General features: G+C 38.8%; 1 long non-coding RNA gene across 1 annotated transcript; it reads right to left on the minus strand.

Annotated features, from left to right (window-relative positions):
• Positions 1 to 5,813: 5,813 nt before the first annotated feature.
• On the minus strand, positions 5,814 to 13,235 carry LOC111247807 (uncharacterized). Its single transcript, XR_002672269.2, has 4 exons — positions 12,935 to 13,235; positions 7,755 to 12,245; positions 6,057 to 6,175; positions 5,814 to 5,828 (listed from the first exon to the last, which is right to left on the minus strand). It is a non-coding gene; the product is annotated as an uncharacterized LOC111247807 (long non-coding RNA).
• Between the last annotated feature and the right edge of the window lie 5,324 nt (positions 13,236 to 18,559).

The raw sequence follows: 18,559 nt of genomic DNA on the forward strand, positions 1-18,559 counted from the left end.
TCAGGTCTGAAGCTATCTAACGGCTCATGAAGCACGTCTCATATATCTAGCCGTATTATCATAAAATATTCCGACGTAGATAAATTATCTTGCTTCATATTTTACGTCCATTTGCACGCATCTATGGAAGGCATGTTCATCATGGTTCGGCATGGTCATGAATCTCCATTCGCCAACGTATGTGACTATTTTAATTTTTCTTTCACAGTATTTACATATTTTAGCACCAAATCAGACCATTCTGCGAACAGCCAGTGTTCCACCCGCCGGATGCATGGCTCTTTTACTGCACTTAACAGACTGGCTGGCTATGTAAAACTCACGAGTGCCACGTGCAAATGAAATGTTCGACCAAAAGCATATCTCAGTATAAAAGTTGATCAATGATTATGCATTGAAGTTTGTCTGCCTTTCCATCACTTTTTCCTCTCGCTTTCCTCCCAATGTTGAACATCTAGCATTCAGATCACCAGTAATATCCTAGCTTTTCTAAATGACCTCAGTTAGTGTGATGTTTATGATGAGCTGTCAGATCTATCATTATCATCATCACGTCAGAGCTATGTAGACAACTGTTACGTTGGTAGTTCTTGCCTAAGAATCTCTATTGCACTTAACACCGTCCAGGTATATCGTCATCCTGCTTCTGAAACGGTTGCTCGCACATTAGGAGCAAGGAACGCAAACGATAAGCGCCTACCATCCACTGCCTGCCCGCCTGCCTGCCTGCCTGCCTGCCTAAGTACGTAATATATGCTGGGATAACAAAATTGACTGTAATATTATCAAACAAGTATTTTATGTTCCGTTAACTATTTGGCTCCATAGACGATATAAGGCGCTTCTTCGACGGGGAGCCATGTTTTTAGAGCCTATCGAAAACGTCAAGTATGTATCCATACCAAAAATAACGTATAACGCGTACCACTAAAGTGAGGTTTATTGCCACCAACGGGTTCGAATAGAAATCCCCCGAGCCCCTGCTCGATATCAACAAGTAAGTCTCACTAGATTTTAAAATATTTTATTGTGCTATTAAGCGTCAGAATTTGTAGCGAGAAATGTAGGTAGGCCGATACGCTACTTCTTGTTAAGCTTTTTTTTTTTTTTTAGAAAAAAAGACTGGCACATTTCCATAATTTCTGTTCCTTCGTGTGTGGTAAAGTATCGCCGTTCTGCACATTGTGTTCCCCTGTAGGAAGTTAGCAAAATCCTAGGCAATATAGCCACTAGAAATACGTTTATTAGCGGCAACGACTCCTTAGAATGGTATTGAGATACTCGTTCTTTCTATTATCTCACTGTGGGTGTGATACATTATGAAATATACGCCACATACGCCTGAGCACGGATCGGACTTTGCTAAGCCAGAAAATCGTTTGCAGTGACATGGAACACGGCCAACAATACCTTAGAAAAATAACAGAACTCTAAAACGTCAGTGTTTTGAGCCCTAAATTATTTTTGCTAAGCATGGAACCTTTCAGCACTTGCATCCATTTAGACAAATTGCACATGATGCACTGAAAACGATCTACCCTACATCTCTACCTGATAGAAAGCGTTAGTCGTCTCAGACGTCCTATACGCATCGACGTTTACGCTACATATCTGTCCATTTAATTAAGAGTAAAGCAAATAATTACTTGTTACAATGAACACTCGATGTTAAAAACCGGATTTTTTCATCGCGGAAACTATTACGAACGATTCCTGTGAATGGCCCGTACGAGAGAACCGTTAAATCTCTGTGAAATACAGCATTTGTAGAACGTACAATGTCAAATATAGAGTTTGAATAAAGGAGAACGATATGGGCAAACATACAAAACATGGTAAAAGTTTTTGCAGGTAAGTTATTGTGGAACTTTCTCAAACCTCACGCCACCTGCAAATATAACCTAGCGCAGTGCACAACATAATGGTAGTATCACTTTATATATAATAAAACAGTTCGCGTATATTTATTTCGTGCATTTGCATAGGTAAATGCACATTATCTCAGTTTAGTAACTTCACAAGTTTATATTTACGTGATAGACCGTATTTAGATACATTTTGTGTAACTTAAAAAAATTGTTAATAAAAAAAATTGAAACCTCCTCCATTATTTTTGGCCGCTATGCAGAGTTTAGCCAGAAACAACCCGACAGGAAATTAATACTATAGAGGCATCCCCCCCACGCATCCCCCATCGTGGCATCATAATTGTGGATCGATCCTGTCATTGAGCCTTTGATAACAAGTCAACTGTGACAAAAGCTCATACTGTCGTATGATCTTTGAATCAGATAGGTAGTATGCCAGGTATGCCGCCGTTTTCGTCCCGAACCTATGCGGAAAACGTTCCCGGACTATAAATTTATTATGAATATGGTATTGCATCATTTATTACAATTGTACAATATAAGCTACTGATGTTCAGCGGTTTGTCTCGCTCTACTACTCGTAGTCCTTGAGGCCTTATAAAAGCCTGATTAATACCAATAAATATAAACCGAACGATCCGAAGCATACATTATACAGCACGGCTTTAATCGTGTTTTTGCTTTTTCTGAGTAAATATGACAAACGGCTAGTTAAGTTAATTTTGTGAAAAGTTATTTTTAAGGAACACTTTCTTAAGGAAAGCATAATATGTATAATCACTGAAAAACCATATATCCTGTGAGCCACATTATGAATTGCGTAAAATCTAAATGCTTAGCAAGACATTAGATTGTTAGATGATTAAACGTGCGGCCATCAACAAAAAAAAATATTGTCCATCGGTGATGTACTAGTGACCACTCGCTACGACCTATTAGGGTGATACTAGGGACGAACTTTGGTAGTATCTAGCCTCTAGCTTTATTTGTAAAATGTCGTAAAAAAGTGTTCAGCTCGTCCTTTGAGTTGCTCTTACGCTACAAGTAATGATTTCGAGTTCTCGTTTTGCACCAATAAAATTATTCCGAACTTTTATACTGACATCGACCTTTTTCTCCTAAGTGCAACTTCTCCGTTCCGGTTTGCTGCCTTGTATTCGTATAGCGTTGTTGCTTTTCTTTTCTCACCGACGACCACGTCTATTTGCTATGCACAATGCGATTTTTATTGATCCCTCAATGGGGTGATCAGCCATTAACGCAAATTGCGCAACGTCATTTATCTACGTCAGGAAACCTCAATTGTCTCAGGCTTCACCTATAAAAATATTTGTCAAACAAGACTATTTGTTTTACTTTTCACTGTCGATGACTGAGCATAATTCTATTCATGCCGGTACCTCTACTGATCCGTGCGAAAGCTGCGCTACGTCGAGCTTGGCGAACATTGGATGGTTGGAATTGGTTACCACATTTGGCAAAACGCAGGAAACTATTGCTAACGGATTGGTATTTTTTTACTACATTTACAGATTAAAGAAAAACAAAGGTCTGACTATTTTCACAGACGGATTACTAGTTAGCTTCGAATTTAGAACCTATGCCTACAGTTCATCCTTTCATGCCTTTCTTTTTCTTGTAATGTATTGGCAATATATTCTTAGGTTTATACTAGATAGGCGTTGACTGTTGACACAAGGCGGTTAGAGTAAACCTGGAAAATCCACTAGTCAACACTTAGTGGACTGGGCAGTATCATACGAAAGCAGGGACGTAGCTGTTATAAGCAGAGCAATGCAATAATTCACCCAACAAATACGTAAAAAAAAAACCGATGATCACCGAAAAACATGATTTTAGTGCAGCGCAGGAGAATACGAACCGTGGATAGTAGTAAATATTTAGAAGAGTAATTTGAAGAATATCGGTATGAACACCATGACTTGACTTCTTATTCTTCGATTGGGCTGGACGAACGCATACGAATTAGGTGCAAGGGCATAACACTCACGGACAACTCGACTTTTCGATACTTTACGGTAAAAAAAAGCCCTTCTGCGCAGAAGTGTAGCTTTCAAAAATCGTTTTCGATTAGCCTTGTCGATAGCCCAAGTCTAGAACACTACCTGATACAGAAATGAGCGTTTAACAATCACTCTTTTCAGTCGAAGAGAGGAAGAATTTAGGATATGAAGCAAAACCAATAAAAAATATGTGCTGTAGAGGAAGGACGCATGAAGGACTCTGTTAAACTCAATTTTTGCTTGATAATACGAACAATAATAAACGTTTAAAACGTAAAAATACCATTAAAGCTATGTTAGAGCCTTGGTCGAAATAGTGGTAAATTATAAAAAAAAAAAAAAAGGGAAAATTGGGCTTCTATCGAGCAGGAGCGTTTCACTGAAAATAGCCCGTCGGCTCACACTCAGTAACTTTTTCATTGGACCTGACTGTTGCTGGTTTGCTATAGTCAGCATTTCTTATACGGTTTCTGATATCCTGCATTTAGCCAGGACTTAACCCAGGTCTCATTTAGCGACTTGGTTTAGACCCCTTTTGCTTGTGAAATGAACCGAAATGTTTGGTGGAACCATCTCGAAGACCTTAAGAGATTATCGAAACAAGAGCTCGAGAAAAAAATGAATGATGAACCTTAATTAATCTCGTAATTATATTCAAAGATCATTGATTCTAACTATGAGCGCCTCTTACGATTTATCTAATGGTTATGATTAGGGCAAGTATGAAAAAGAAGCTTTCATTTACATGTTAAAAACGTATAATAATGGGATTAAAGTTATTCAGTCGACCAAATCAACCTCGTTGCGTTGCCTAAGACTAGTGAAGTTTTGACGCCCCAAAACGTGAAGCAGCTCGCCGGAGGTAGCTCTATAACAAATGTTAATATTTGTTGAAGGGATTCATTTTAAAATAAAGTATTCTGCGTTCCTCCTAACAGTCCGTCGATTTACATGAAAAATACCCAAGTTGCATAAAGTTATCCAGTTCCGCCATGGCAATAAGCCGTTCGTAGAACGAACTACAATAATTCTCTTACATTTATAGGCAAAATCATGCCCGCACAATTTCAATTATTCGTTATTTTAACAGGCGATCATTGACACGCTATAGGAAATGGTAGTTAGCGAGCACCGGTACAGAGTATGAACGCTAAACACAGATACCCGGGCTACCGATTCGCGATAAACGATGGCCCTATTGCCTTGCGTTTAATTCCATACCTTCGTAATCTACTGGATTCGCCTACTGGTATTCATCACGTAGAGATAATGTGATAGATTGTACTGTGCTAGGAATGATGCAAGTTATCAGCTGTTAGTTTGTGTACGTACCAATACTAATGTGTACGACGTCAACCGATTTTGATCTTCAACTAAACGATCGCTAATAGAAACACCACCGTGCACACAGCCATAGCGGATTCAAAGCCGGTTTGCACTCTGCAGATTTCAAGTTACGTTAATACTTTACCCTGGGCGAAAAGTCCAGGCTCCTTGAAGCAGGTAAAACACCATTTTCGCCCCTTAAAGGCGCTCTTGAATGATCGTACGAATCATAGATTAAAACCAAACTTACCTAGAGTGCGGATTCCATGCGGATATCATAAGTTTTAGCATAAGACATGTTGCAGATAAGCAATGTCGCTCGACACTTTCAGCCAATGGTAAGTTGCGTGAGACAAGCCGCTTTCTGTCGTTTACCGAAGTTCACAGATCTATGGATATCCAAGCGTCTCGTAGACATGCAACGAATAAGTTCCAACACCGCGTCGACAACGGCCAGAGGGAGTTGCCCGCGTGCTTAACATGTAATAGCATTAATCAATAGCTAAACATATCCATATGTAAAGTTCCTTGCTTTTTTGATACTGTAATTTATCTGAATTGTTTCGATGAGCAAGCCGAAGGATTTCCTCAGTTGAAACGACTTCAATAGCTGTTCACCTTAAAAAAACAAACTTTCTCATTAAATTTAAGAATTAATTAATTTCAAAAAAGTAAAGCTATCGCAAATTACATTTACAGAAAATCTATTCATTTTTTTTTGCTCCACATAGTTATATTTGCTCAAGACTTATGGCAACTATTTTCTTTGATATCCAAAGGTGATGATATATCATATATTATCATGTTTAGTTCCATTGCCCAAACGCACTCGTCTGACCTGGTGCATTGATAACGGATCGATGATTCGACTGGCTTTAGAAGAACTCGTCCAAGTACGTGTATGATACATACATCAATAAATCAATTGTGGCAATCTATTTTTGCACGTACAGACACCTGCAAATGCATACAAATACTCATTGTTCAGTTGTTGTGTCTTATTGTGAATGTATCAGTAATTTATGACTCTATATACTTGCATTCATTTATCTGCGGACTCCCTCGTCACCTTACTACTTACGCAAAGACGATAGTTTCATAGACTTTTTCCAGTTACTGTAGGGTATCACAGCCTGCCTACTCGACGTTTGTTCTCCTCTGTCAATTTCGTCTTAAGAACTGGTATTTTTTCTTGTTTGCTTACCATCAAGTTATTCCTTACTCAATTTGATTAAGCTGGACTAGGCAGCATGATTTTTCGGAACGCGATTTTATCGTCGGAGCTCAACTTTTAAGTTCATTCATACATAGCTAGTATTTGTAAAGTTCTTAATATTGCGCTTGATGGAGTAATCACGCTCAAGTAACTGTTAGCTACGCGAACAGTATCCGTTCATGCTTCTTTACCGATCAGAGAACGCGTCACTACATAAAAGTGAATGCTTGATCATTATGAACTAGTTTTCTACCTGAGAGTCCCACAGGTATCGCAATTAGATGATGCTCCGTGGCGCAAAAGGGCCAGCCTTTGGAAAGGCTGCGAAATAGGCTTTGTACGAATCTAAAGATTAAAGAGATCTATGTAACGGCAAATTAGAACTCTTGTGCAGAAGCATTTAGGTGGTCAAGTGTGACTGGGTAATCATCGAACAACGCTGTCTGTGATTGTCACAACCATTAAACCCCTTGGTGTATGGATAATGCTATAAAGGTGGGTTAACAAAAATACAGTAAAGTTATAATACAGCTGATCTCAAATAAAAAGAAACTATAATTATGTTATTAAACAAATATCAATAAAAAATGATTTTTAAGTAATATTTTAAACTTGTGTTTCTTCACTCAAGCACGACACAATACTTCTCGCAGCACAAGTTCAACAAAGCAAACACCTCTTAAAGAGCTGCTTAGTTACCGCGTTTCCTAAAAATGTACATGGAAAAGTACCTGCTGTATGGGCTAATGAGCAGTGTTAATAGAATTTATCGACAATTACGAGCACCCGAGAGGGTCAAAGCCATTGCTTGGCATCTTCGTAACGGAATTTTACGGTATACAAGGCTCTGTCCCCTTGTGATAGTCCATTGTGCAAAGTTTGCCTGCTAGTGATTTGTAAAATAAAAAGTAGATATTCATAGTTTACGTAGATACGGCGTGGGTTCCCGCCAATTAGCCCTTTTCAAACAAATAGATAAATCTATTTTAAGGAAAACTTATCAATATAAAGAGCTTTGCTTTCGTCTAATTGTGCTAACTCTTGCACCGACTCCCTTAGCCGCTCGGGCATGACATGAAAACATTTAGACAATTATAGATAAACTGATTAAAATAAATTCTCTTATACCCTTCTTGGCATAAGAGGTACGCGCATGCCCTTTATAACACGAAACGTAGCTCTGACGGGATACTTTGCTCTCTGCCTTTAACATTTATATTTAATGTTCCTGTCGAATTTGGTTCATCTCGCATGAACGTATTCTAAGTAGAAAAAGACGGGGAACATACTATGGAAATTGTTAACAAGGTCGGCGCTTACCATTATCGCTGCTTATGGGTTTCTAGCAGTCTCACCATCAGTGGTAAGGTCGTGACTGGAGTAAGGCACTTAAGTTGTTGAAAAAGCTAACACTGTCGTTGTCTCGTTTAGACTTTCGCTATTTTCATGGAGCTCTACATCCATGACACCGACAGAGATGTATGTCGATTCAATTCGAAGCTCTCAAACTGAAATAAAAGATGGTTGTTTGTTAAATAGAGATTACTGTTGCTACAACTGTTTTTATTTACGTCTCTTCAACGTAACTGATTCCAGTTCCAGAGTGGTTCTGCAACCGAGAATCTTTTGTTTGCATTAGAACGATTACCTGAAAGGACTCAAATATATCGCTAGCGAAAAAGGCCAACATTATTAAGCTAACACACGTGAACTGGTAAATACGTTGATTTATCAACGGCTTTATAACGGAACCATTAGGACAAAAGTAGACATATTTTTCAAGCAAATTGATGGATTAATAATGCAGCGTTGTACAACACTATCAAGTGACCAGCGCACCTTGTTCTTGGAAGGCTGAAACTTTTGATCCTGAGTACGACCGCAAACGTTCGAATAGCTTGCGTATTCAAACTGCATTGTCGATAGGTGACCTCTAACGGTACTAACACTCATCGGACATAACTACGTGGTAAATTTCATAAAAGATATGAAGACAACGACAGAAGCCCCACACCCGCTACGTGAGCTAGTGACAGGCCATGTGAGCCTGTGTAGCTTTCTGAGGTAATTCCACTTCATGAATGTTTTCACCATGACCACCATGGTTCAAGCATATAACAATACTATTAAGTTCCATTGATATTCGTACGTTCGTATTTCTAGCGAAAACATAATGTACGCCGACACTATACATTAAGATGAGATAGCGTAGTCCACTTTACATACTGTTGGTCTTTCGTCTCGACCACATGCTTACCGATTTTTCCTTTAAATAGGAATATTGAGAATAATACAGGTGATACACATCGTTACCACTTTAGCCATAAGCTACTTTAGTACTAGTATTGGCTGATGGTTTATGATGCTCAATTTCACCGACGCAGCGAACGTAGCATTGATGTGAGAGGGTTCAATACTATTCTTCACGAAGTCTCACAGAAACAAAACACCGAACAATCGGTGACCTTCGACGTTTTTGACCGGTGCTCTGCCGCAGCCTTGGAAAGTACAAAAGTCTTTCTCTGCCCCTTACGCCTGCTCGAAAACTTTCGGAAAGCTTGACAAATGCAAATAGGGTTAAGACGATTCGATAGTATACTTATGCAGAACGCACTGCTCGGTTATTTGAGGTTCTTCTCAGTATAATATATGACCTATATTCGAGCCGAGCATCTCAGAGTCGATGCCGTAAGATAAAGGAGAGACGTGAAATGGTTATGCAGTTAAGAAGTGCATTGATCGGCTATGAACCGCGGAAGTCTGGTGAAGACAAACATACAGAAGAAAACAGGTGAGCTGTAATGAACGAAAAATTAAGTAAATTAACCCTAATTTGAGTTATGTTAGACATTTTATAGACAATATCAATACTAACTTTACAATAGGTTATTAGGGCATTGATGTACTACTGGGTACTAAGCAGAAAGAAAAGCGCTACCAAAATCACAAATCAGATGTCTTCTACCAGTAAAGCTTCCTTACAGACAGAGGAGCCGCAAGACTAGTGACGAGACTGACCACAAGGGACTTTGACTAAAATCCGAAACGTTATAAAGACTGTGATTAGGCTCTATTACTTTTTTTTCCTATTTGTAGTGGTACCAATTTCCTAAATTAGAGTGTAACATTTCTCTGACAGAATAATCTCAAAGTTTGAACATTAATTTAAGGGATAGTTTAATAATAAGTGATGTCTACGTTCATCGTAATCTCGTCTTCGCGAAGTTCAATGTATTACAATGTGTTTTGTGTTTGTGCTTATGCAAATAGAAAGGCATTATATCAAGAAGTGTTGTTTACCCCGAATGAATTGTCCAGACAAACTGTGCTACCTTATGCTTTCCGTAAAGTTCTAATACTTAGCACTTTCTAAAGAGAGAAGGGACACCACCATGATGCGATTATTCAATACGGATCTCAACGGGACCAAAAAGAAACGAATGTATTAATCACTCTATGATCAAATATCACTAGAACTTTCTAATTTTGCTCATGAAACAAGTTAACCATACCGATATATTATTATTACTATCCAAAAACAAGTTACTCGTAGTTTCTTAGAGGTTCTTACAGTTAGCCCTCCAAGCGTTATGTATTCCTCCAAGGTACTCCTTGTTTCTAATGCGATCCTTCGGCACGACCTTTATTAAGTTCTGACAAATGAATAGCAGTACCTTCCCAGTCATATAGATAACTGTATAACAAAACTACCTTATTATAAGGAAGATTCGTCTATTACCCTAAAATCACACACGCATCGTGGCGTCAGCGTTGGCACTCGCCTGAATACTGATTTCTCCCTTGTCGTACGTGAATAAGGTGCGTATGTATCTAAAACTTATTTTTTTTTTGTCTGTACTACTTTATACTTTCCTGCGTATTATCAGCATACGGTGTTACAAGGGGATCTTTCTTAAAACCTATCATATTCAGATGCTTCAGTTACATGTACTATGCACAGTGTTCTCTAAGAGTTTTTGATTTTTCCATAAAAACTAGCCATTTGATATACGTCCTTATATCAAACAGAGCGATTTGACTTCCCGCTGCCTAAAACTGACTTTTATCGGATAACAAACAAACTAATCACTAGGAGCTGCTATAACAGTCTGTTTTTGAGCTCTTTAAGTTATAGCTCTTAGTAATGCTGAGATGAAAATCAAGTAAGTTAATTCGTTTTCATTTAATCTACATCGAGAATAAAAGTTAATAATTAAAATAACATCCAAAACGAGATCAGTGTCTCGAAAACTATTAGTTACAAATGTAATAACTTCAGCATTGTTAGAGTTTTTATCATTTTCATCATAATACATAACAAGACAGGTCAGACTTTTCTCTTAGTGCCGTCAGGGCTATTAAGTCCCACTTGAATGAGGAAATGAGAATCGAGATGATAATTATGAGGTTTCTGTTTTGCATTTACTTGCGCAATTCAGTCAATGTGCATCTCGTGAACCCTCCACATAGAGCAAAACAGGCCTTATTAATAAAAACTATGTGAGCTAAATTTTACAGGCACCCTATCATAAGGACAAGATCCGCACACATTTAAAAGGACCAGTTTAAAAAATGACTAAACAATCTTTATTAGGGATTAAAAGACAATGTCTTAAAATGAACATAGATTTGATCAACTTTATGTATTGGGTTGTTTCTGATTATAGCACGGAACAGGAGGCAGTTAGTAACTTCAAGCCGGGAACAATTTCCTTGTTCAGAGTTGCTAAATTGCTTGTTGTTCAGAATTGCTGAACAGGCTCGTTGCAAAAAACTGGTAAGTCTGAACGTTACACGCTGCAATTAACATTCAGATCTTCCAAAGCAGTATCTTGATCTCTAACACCAAGCGATGGTGCCATCCGATTGATAAGCTGAACCGGTAAATTAGAAAGAATACAGCTTTATCGCGTGCCTTTATGTACCAAATAACACATTACTACCCACTAGTTATTCCCTTTGTAGCTGTACAAAGCAAACGTTGCTAAATAAGTAGCTAGAAATAAGTTAAAATCATATAATCTATGAACTATGATAAAGAGCATATAAACGGCACATGTAAGCTATTACAGAGCATCATGAAATACTAAATAGACATCATATATATTATTGCAATACTATTACTATTGATATATAAATTACAAACCTCGAAATTTTACTCACTACATATTATGTAGTTTGATGAAATCTTTCCTTTAAAGTCGGCAATCACAGCTAGTGACGTTGTTAAAAAAAAGTTTACAATCGTCACAAGTTTACAATGGATAAGGGCTGTGGCCTTAGCAAATGCCACCGTAGGCTTTTTACTAACGTCTGTAAAGCGAGCCATAACAGTATCAGATTCAATCTTGGAATAGCGGCAGGTTTTCAGGTCCGTTTCACTGCTTTCAGGGAAATCTTACTTAGGACTTCAAGATAGATTTGCTTGCTACTTCTGGTAGCAGATCCTCGGGCTTGGAAGGTTCTTCTACCAAACTGCCGACTCTTTTTTGCCGAAATCATTTTTAATTCCAGGAAAATCTTGTTCGGTTGTAATTTTTCAAAATTACTCTTGTAATTGCATTGTTAGAACAGTTGCCCTTGCAACGTGTAGTCGATATCACCTTAGTTTGTTCCAGAAACAGCTTATTATTATTATCGTCATCTCCTGATCCGTCAGTTATGGTATCATTGAAAGGAGTGGTTGGGCAGGTGATCATGGTATCACACTTGGCCGTGCAGGGGTCAACGCACGTCTGTAATTCATTACTGAAGTGCTTACCGTGTCTGCACCTCAACTTCGCTTGAAACCATAAAGAGCATTTATAGAATCTGCAAGAAAAAAAAAAAGCACATTTAGAATTCAGCTGTTTCAAGTAATACCATTATACCGAATCAGTGAAGGTAATTTACTAATAAGTAAGAAAAAAATGCAACTAACAACTTAGGAAAAAATTGTGAGGCACTTACTTATTTTACTATTGATCTTATTAAGAAAATTACGAGAAATTTACGCTGAATTTGCCAACTTTGTTTATTTTAGCTGAAAAATCTACCTACTATGCAAGTGTGTAGATATTTCGTTTGACTCCTCTGGGAATTTGGTGGGTAAATCGCTACCCGTTTTATGCCCTTTGCGTATATATATATATATAATGAGCTAGATGAGTCTGGGAAGGCTGAGTGTTGTGACAAGTTTCTCGTTGTGGTTGATTACTTCGGGCTGAGTTGGCTGCATGGTGGTAACGTTTTTCTTACACCGAATCCATTAACAGAATACAATTGAATACGGCTCACAACATGGCTATAGTACTTACCCTATATTTCAAATGAAGTAAAAGAAGGAGATTTATGGAAAAACAAACATATATTGCTTGAAGCGATAACTAGTTATTTTTATCGAGACAATTCTTCAGTACAAAATGCTTTCTGACGCCAATTACTGCAAAGAGGTAGTGATCTTATATGTCTAATCTGTAATTACTGCCTTAGTCATAGTGGACATTCATCCATATACTTACAAGGTACAGTGGTTAGGATCACCAACGTTCTTTCTAAGTGAGCCATCTGAAAGGGACGTTTGACAGAACCTACGTACATCTTCGCCTCCAATAATAGTGAGCGCGGGAGAGAGGGCCGCCATCGAAAGGACGAGAAGGACATAGGCGTTCATATGCTTCATGGCTTGACGTTCCCTACAGAAAAGTAAGCGCTCACAGCTAGCTACCAAACGACCAGTTTCGACCACAGTGTCAATCGCCTTGTCCTGTACTCGTACTACAACGTATAGAAGAGGATCACGAATGCTGTTAGAAATGCCGACAACTCCTTTTATAGCAGGTCGTTTTATTAGGGATAATCTCTAGTAATAAATGAGAAAAAGGACTCCGTCAGCTCCCTTGTCGGCGGCGACGACGACGACGACGACGACGACGACGACGACTACGACTACGACTATTTGCGTAGGCTTGAAAATAATACAATACTACCTAAATAGTCTGGTGGGAAATGACGGCCATAAAAGTAGATGAGCGAGAAACAACTGTCGGTCTTCGTCGTTGACGTCGCTATAGGTATTTTGGCCTGTCTGCGAATTTTTAACCACTCGTTTTTAGGCAGCTTATACAATAGAAACATGAACACCATTGGTGGTTATAGCTTATTGAATAGCAGCAAAAGTAACCTAATTATCTCAGAGTTACGTTTCTGTAAGCAGTATATGGATATCTTTTGACTTTGCTTTATGTGCAAGGATAGGTATATTTGAAATGAAAGATATAATCGCGTTCATTACTGCTGCTTAGTCTTACATTGTGAAACGTGTTCACGTATACCTGTTTTATTGAAAATCTACGTGCTTTACAAATTTCTTCCTAGATATTTAAGGACGATATTACAGAGATTATTTGATATATTAATATTATTATGGTGATAGTTTTTACTCAGCTCGTATGTGCCAAACGGCTGTCGAAACTATTGAGTACGCAAGTCAGAATGTTAACAACTTTCATCAGTCTCACAGTTGAGTACTAGCCCGCTCGGGTCTTGAAGCCTTTTTTAATGGGCACCAAAAAATCTGGAAGTAAAAAAACATCGATCGTCCTAGATGCTATAGGCGGCCGCTGTAGGCAATGAAAGAGCGAAGTGATCCACTTTGGTTATATGGATTTTGAATTATGATAACTAATACCAGCTATGCACAATATAAAGATTGTGCTACAAATCACAACGTGCGCTAATACTAAGCAACTGAGATGACGGCCTCGAAATTACCTTAAAAACATAAAAAAATCGATAACATTTTTACTAGTATTCGATCTGATTGCTAAAATTGTCACAGGTATGTCTGTTAGAACGCACGTATGACCTCCTAGGTTAGCTAAAACGAAATTGGTTAACATGATAGTTCTGTATGTAGATACGTAACGTGATATTAGAAATATTTAAATTAATTTCCTGTTGCCAAGTGGCTTTTGTCGATACGACTGGCAATAGTCCTTACTGTCCGCTACCTTGTCATACAAATCAAACGGTAATTTTTGGCCCATCCAGCATATAGAGTATTTTTTATGTATAACTCTATTATATTAGAGATTGTCGAACTTTGATTTTATTAAAATAAAAGAAATTGAGATAGCCAAACCGCAAAATATTAATTTTTGTGTTCATTTTTCATCTGGTATCGTACCAGCTAAAATGATACAAAAAAACTGGACAACGTTTGTAAGTCGCATCGAAAATGGCTGTAGTATCCCGTTTTTCTCATTTTTTCAAGAATGTTTGCAGTGTTCTTGATCTTAGCGACGGCTCTCAGCAGGCCGTATGCTACAAAACGCATGTAGCATATAGCCCATAGTGAGCCTAACTTGGTCGAGGCGAAAGGAACCGTTTCGTACTAAGATTAGGCTCCTATTTAGAACACGCTTGTATTTGTACCTGAGCAGCACGTCATGTAGTAATGTGTGTAATACATGTGCTGGTGGTACATTTAGATCGTACGAGTGGAAACACATCACGGAAGCGTAGATAATGCCAAAAACGGACATGAAAAGAACGCTAGTATTTATAGTTGGCGATAGAGAGTCGCAGCTGTATTGCAACTTATCCGTGAGCGATGAACGACCTCCGTAGACTATTATTGAATCCAGGATTAGTTAGTGTTTTGTCCGTCGCTTGAATGACTGCACTGACCCATCTGCTTTGGTTGTTTTGACGTCTATTTTTGAGGCAATATCTATTTACAGATTCACACACGAGTTACGTTCGAAAGCATTAAACGTCGTTGACCATCGTTCATTACGGTGCATTTTTTTCGAATTTTTCCCATGCGATAATTTGACTGTAGAAACCATCTGACACCGTTAACAGATAGACACTCTTCGTCCTCCAAGCTGCTTTTACACTCATCGATCGGCTCGATTCGTTTAGAGCTGTAACGCGTTTGACGTAACCGGCCGATGTATGGCAGTGCTGCAATGTCTCTACGGAAGGCTATCCCGTAACATTGTGATACGCTTCCTATAGGCAAGCAAGGGGCATAATCCGAGATTTGACCAGCATTCGGATGCTTCTCGAGCCTCTTTCTTTTATTTTGACTGTTCTGCACTCCACCTCTGCGATAAGTGTCCTTTCAACAACAGAAGCAGCTGCCTTATGGGCATGAAACAGTTGTATCTTCGCCCAGTATTAATTTTCTTCTTAGCGACCGGTGCATTCACTGACGTCGAACGGAAAAGACGTTTCCCGAAGGGCCGTCGTCCAGCGGAAAGTGTCTGTACTCGGGAAAAGAAGCAGACTTTCCTTTTATCTCCTATCTAATCTCTGCTCAAAAGCCTTTACAATCGAAAGGGTTCTGTGGAATGCCTGAGCGCTGTACGCAATAGAATGTCGGTTGGCATTTGTAGAGCTAGAGTGAAAGTGGTGATAGAATGAACGCAAGCGAGCGAGAGTGAAAAGAGGGCTTTCGGGCGGAAAATTGCTTTTGAAGGAAATGCCTTGCGGTCCACATAGACGTAGGTTAGTCCGCATCATTACAGAATATGTTAAATCTAGATTTCATTGTCACACTGGTTCTGCTGTTACTGTTGCTATGGGGTAATAAATGAGCAGCATCCGCCATAACGGGTTAAAATGAACGTGGCAATAATCTCTGGGCCCGTTTAGAAGACTCGTTACCTATATCATTAAGATGAAAAATGTCGCTTTAGTAACGAATTGGGTCGTTTCCAAAAGGTCAGCCTGAGGTGGGTTAATATTGAGCGGAAGGTTAGGGGAAAAGCTGAGTACGCAGGACTTGATTGGGACTCGGTACACCTGTAAAACAAGCTATACGCAGTTTTTGTGTCATTAACGAGAGAGGCCCTCTCACTCAGAGATTTGCTTCAGAACCAGCGTGCTACACAGAGCACATCTGAAAGCCGACTGGCATCTGGCCACGATTCTCCCATTTATGCTGCGTACGTTGTAAATTCGGTAACCAAAATGTCAGTTGTCTGCTGTGTGGACTCTGCATTAAACCTGCTCAAATACATTTGCTTGCTTACGCACTTATACAGATTACTTACAACGAGCATTGATATGGTACGAATTGTTCTGTCTCTGAAGATTAATAAAATAATTATTTTATACTCTATATTTCGATTACGTGTTGAAACCTTTCGTGAAGCTTTCGTTTGTTGGCAAGGTCTGAATGGCGACAATGGATGAACTTGAGCTTGGTAGATAAACTGCGTATTCTAGTTCTTATCTCACGCACTAGCCCTATATATTGTGATATACTCGTGTATCGTTAGTCAGCTGACAAATCTTAGGCTTATAGTATAATATTGCTTTAGTAAAATACCAATAGAATTTATTGAATATGCGTCTTTTTAGTTGGCCACTTTTTTTTAACAATGCTTTTTGGACGCGTAGTTCCTGTCCTGAGTAAGCATCTTCTATTTCGATGGCAAATTTTCGACAATTCATTTACCACCCCATATAGTGCTACGGTACGCGCTCAGAGTGTATTATCACCTATTGGTACAACAATGTTGTTCTTCTGAATGTAACGCTATAGATGATATGTTATTTTAGTTTGTATGTTTGAATATTTGGACCACGAAAAATCTAAACACGCCCCAGTAAGCTTCACTAACCTCACACAAATAAGGAAAAAAAATCATTCTATTTATGTGCAGAACGCGTATGAAAAGTAAACAAGAGGCTCGAAGACAACTAGAGTCGGGTGTACTTGATTTCAGATCACGTATTCGCTGTGTGTGTTTTTTTTTTTTATTAGAGATAAAATTCGAAAAGATATTGGGCTAAATTGTCGGTTAACATAAGACGAGGCTAAATATGCCGTTTTTGATGCTTCATAGTATTTTTTTTTTATTCATAGGAGCTTTTCTGTAGATGTCTATGATCATTCTTACAACAAATTCGTTGCTTGCTGTTATGGTAAACCCAAGTACCTTTTTTTCCTCGTCATGAGTTCAGTTACTTAGCCCATCTCCTGGGTCGCCTGTTGACAGTGCACAATAGTTTAATAGTCTATCCTAGCACAGAACATAATAATAACATTTCCAGACGCAGTTTACTTGTAGACTTGAGTCCTTGGCACCAACTCTTTTACCAAGATGTGCGCTGATGTGTGATGGCTAAAAACATGTATGCAAGTAGCTTGGAGATTAAATGAGCGGTATAAAATACATAGGCAAGATAATAATTATTATCATTATACAGTATCAAAATTAAATAATCATCACCAGCTCACTTGTGCGGTGACAGGCAGTACTACCACACCCGCCTGCTTTTACATATGAACACTGAGGTTTATCTAGCGCTACCCAATGTTACGCTACTTGATTATTTTGGCCTAATTCGAATTCAGGCGTAAACCGCGACCCTGATCTCGAACTACGTACAGCAGTTCCGTCACCCTGTTCAATTACGTTCCACTGCTTCTTTGTGGTTACGTAGCTATTTTGTTGTAGCTCCGTATTACTTTTCTGAAAACAAATTGTTCTGCTTTAGCCAATTCAGTGCTTTGGTGCGTTACTCCATAACAATATTTCTTCGTTCTCTCCTATCGCTTCAGCCTTCACCTCTCACCCTGCTCGGATTGTTTTTTTTGCTTATATGTAATCGCTACTCGACTGCCGTGTCAAACAACTCCGATTCTGTATTAGGTTAGTGGGCATACCATAAAATTTTTCCGTGTTCTTATTATACATACGCTGCCACTGCGGTATTGCCGACTCACTGAAGCTGAAATGAACCTCAGCCCTAAAAATTCCACATAAATATTACGCCGCTCCACCGATCAAAAGACGAGTAACTGTCATTGAAAAAAAAAAAACAAAATATAATCTACCATAGCAAAAACCAAAGGAAATATTTCTATTTTCAGTTTCCAATTATATCTCCATTACATAGAGTTCTTTTTTCGGCCTAGTGCTTTACAGCTTTCGAGCTTTTCGGTTGCTAGTATGCAAAGCCCAAAAAATGCGCACGCTCCGCCTTGTGGTCATGCAGCCTACGGACGTCCCTCCTACGTATCGCATAGAGCTCAAGCAGAGCTAGATAAGTTTCCTATGGAACTGTCATAAATTTTCGCAAAGCCGCCCAGAAAGGTCGTTTACCCTTGAGCTTACATCGCAGTC

Source organism: Varroa destructor, unplaced genomic scaffold (assembly GCF_002443255.2).
Source record: "Varroa destructor unplaced genomic scaffold, Vdes_3.0 BEIS01000001.1, whole genome shotgun sequence".
In the NCBI taxonomy this organism is placed as follows: Eukaryota; Metazoa; Arthropoda; class Arachnida; order Mesostigmata; family Varroidae; genus Varroa; species Varroa destructor.